Consider the following 3,487-nt stretch of genomic DNA (forward strand, 5'->3'; position numbering starts at 1 on the left):
CCCCCCCCTCCGCGCCACCAGCGGCTTCACAGATCGACCAGTGGACCATGACAATTTGAAATTCCTCACGGAATCCAATCAATCCAACTTCTCTATTTCCCTCATTGTATCGCCCACCGAGCGAATAAACGACGAGGTTGAGATTGGAGTACCACCAGTTGTGCCCCACCCTCATTTCCCCCCAAAATTGGGTCCATCCAACGGTACAACAGGTTTCGTTGGAGATACTCTGACCCTTCGAATACTCCTCAATTCAACTTCTGCACTAGCTTTCATTACACTGAGAGAAAAATCTGATGTTCGATTTACAATAAGAAAGTAGTTGAGGCATTTTGGTGAACGATACGATTTTTTTTGTATGCGGCGCATTAACATTATAGTAACTTCACAAGCGTAATTTTTGCAAATCAAAATTTAGTTAAACTAACCAAAGTTCAAAAGTAACCACGACAAATCTATCGTGAGTAGAACTATAAAATAGTTGCAATGACTGCATTCCGTTGTAGTAATTACTTCTCCGGTCATAGTTACCGTAACCCATGACAAATTGTTGAGGACTTTTTGACTGTAATTCGATGGTGACGGAATATAGTCAGAAGAATTATATTTTTCTCTCAGCGTAAACAAGTGGGAAATTGCTTTTGTATTGAATATAGTGTAGCTTTTTTTGGTAATAAATTAGCAATGTGAATAAATAGCAATCAATTCCGAATGGTTATAGTGCACGTCATTTCCTTCTATCATTGATAACAAAAATTCTGGGAATTCTGATTTTCACAAAATACAGAATTCTTAGAAATTTTCAAATAAATCAAAATAACGATTATTACTATCGCCTTCATCTTCAAACTCGGTTAAAAGAGCATCCAAACAATTTTTTTAAATCATCATTCAATCAGTTCAGAAATTTTTTTTAGTTATCGTCAATAACCGATTTTTGAAAAATTTTAAAAATTTTAAAAATTGATAAATGAATTCAATTTTAATTAATGGCGATTGATAGGCCTCAACGATACCTACATTTGAGGAAAAAAAGATTCAATTCCATCGACTCATTAGCGAACAATCGAAGAAAAATTTGTTTATATTCGGTAGCACACGGTTTAAAAATTGTATTTTCGGACTTTTTGGATCATAATGGATCGCTAGACCACGAAAAATCCAAAACTTAAATTTGAAAGATTACAATGCTTCCATTCGGAAGCAAAAATTCTCGGAATTCTGATTTTCAAAAAATACAGAATTTTTAGAAATTTTCAAATAAATCAAAATAACGATTATTACTATCGCCTTCATCTTCAAACTCGGTTAAAAGAGCATCCAAACAATTTTTTTAAGTCAAAATTCAATCAATTCAAAACTTTTTTATAATTATCGTCAAAAACCGATTGTTGAAAAATTTAAAAAAATTTAAAAATTGATAAATAAATTCAATTTTAATTAATGGTGATTGATAGGCCTCAACGATACCTACATTTGAGGAAAAAAAGATTCAATTCCATCGACTCATTAGCGAACAATCGAAGAAAAATTTGTTTATATTCGTAAGCACACGGTCTAAAAATTGTATTTTCTGACTTTTTGGATCATAATGGATCGCTATACCACGAAAAATCCAAAACTTGAATTTGCACGACTACAATGCTTCCATTCGGAAGGAAAAATCCCATGACTCAGCGAAAGATGAATATTTTTCATGGTTTTGAAACGGGAAATACGAATACTAGCTCTTGTCAGCAAATGGGGACACCCATCGACACTCGCTACACCATCCTCTCGGGGATATAAAATAATGTGTATAATGATAATAATTATGGTGGGGATGGGAAGTGCGGTTTGCGTTTTATCTCCCGTAAATATTCCGCCGATCATCGCGAAACGAGTAGGGATAGAGAATTTCTCAAAAGTGTCGTGAAAATACGGAAAGGAAGGGATGGCAAATGGGTAGGCAGCGCGGGTATCCCTCTATCCCCACGTGCAGATCGTATTGGCCCCGTTCTACCTGCGGTACGCCTACCAATATTGGCTGAGACGCGTGGTGAGGCTAAAGTTATAAAGACCACTGGACTGTCCCGTTCAGAGACGCTGGCACTTTCGTGGTAAGACGTCGTCGTCTCGGCCATCCGACGACGCATTTTCAAATTTTTTTATTGCCGTCATCCCCCAGTCCAATTGGAAAGTTACGATCGTGCGGAGAGTCATGTGTTTTTAGACAGAATTGTGGATTTTTTTTGGTTTTTGGGTTCAAACTGAAGACTTTCTTCTTGCTCAATTTTTTTTTCAATTTTAGTCGAGGTAAGTTCGGGTTTTTTTTAATTAGTGATTTTTATTTTATGGGGTGTGAAGATACGTGTGACGAGAGGAATTAATTCAACGGGTTTTACATGCAATTGTTTATGAGTTTATTGCAACGAGAGTGAAATTCTTGAGTATGAATGTTTTTTAATTCGATAAAGTTACGAGGACCACTGGATTTTCAAATATTTAAACATTTTTATTGTCATCATCCCTCAGTTCAATTGGAAAGTTACGATCGTGCGGAGAGTCATGTGGTTTTAGATAGAATTGTGAATTTTTTGGGGTTTTTGGGTTCGAACTGACGACTTTCTTTTTGCTCAATTTTAAAAAAAATTATTTTATGGGGTGTGAAAATACGTGTAATGACAGGAACGAATTCAACGGGATACGCATGCACTTGAGGGAAACCCGTTGACCCGTTGACGGGTTTGCATTGCACTTGTTCTTGAGTTTACTACATCGAGAGTGAAATTCTTGAGTATGAATATTTTTTAATTCGATAAAGTTATGAGGACCACTGGATTTTCAAATTTTTAAACATTTTTATTGTCATCATCCCTCAGTTCAATTGGAAAGTTACCATCGCGCGTAGAATCATGAGGTTTCAGATAAAATTGTGGAAATTTTTGATTTTTTGCTTAATTTTTTCGAATTTTAGTCGAAGTAAGATCAGGTTTTTTTTAAATTAGTGATTTTCATTTTATGGATTGTGAAAACACGTGGGAAAACAGGAATTAATTCAACGGGTTTCGCATGTACTCGTTCATGAGTTTACAGCATCGAGAGTGAAATTCTTGGATATAAATATTTTTTAATTCGATAAAGTTACAAAGACGACGCATTTTCCAATTTTTTTTATTGCCATCACCCCTCAATCCAATTGGAAAGTTACGATCGTGAGAGGAGTCACAAGTTTTTAGATAGAATTGTGGAATTTTTTGGCTTTTTGCTCAATTTTTTCGAATTTTAGTCGAAGTAAGATCGGTTTTTTTTTCAACTAGTGATTTTCATTTTATGGATTGTGAAAACACGTGGGAAAATAGGAATGAATTCAACGGGTTTCGCATGCACTCGTTCATGAATTTACAGCACCGAGAGTGAAATTCTTGAATATAAATATTTTTTAATTCGATAAACTTACAAAGACGACGTATTTTCCGATTTTTTTAATTATCATCACCCCCCCCCC

General features: G+C 35.3%; 1 protein-coding gene across 3 annotated transcripts in view; it reads left to right on the forward strand.

Moving 5' to 3' along the window:
• The window catches only part of LOC107038208 (elongation of very long chain fatty acids protein 4), a 21,197-nt gene that overhangs the window by 9,852 nt on the left and 7,858 nt on the right, over nucleotides 1-3,487 (forward strand). Inside the window, exon 1 of one of the 3 annotated variants that reach the window (XM_015257162.1) lies at nucleotides 2,059-2,295. The exons of 1 other annotated variant lie outside the window; for it this stretch is intronic. The gene's annotated coding sequence lies outside the window, so the exon portion shown is untranslated. Of the gene's footprint in view, nucleotides 1-2,058; nucleotides 2,296-3,487 lie in introns of those variants that run through there. One more of the 3 variants, XM_015257172.2, reaches the window with a different exon arrangement.

The sequence above is a fragment of the Diachasma alloeum genome, unplaced genomic scaffold, assembly GCF_001412515.2.
Source record: "Diachasma alloeum isolate Michigan unplaced genomic scaffold, Dall2.0 Dall_scaffold_00177, whole genome shotgun sequence".
Lineage (NCBI taxonomy): Eukaryota > Metazoa > Arthropoda > Insecta > Hymenoptera > Braconidae > Diachasma > Diachasma alloeum.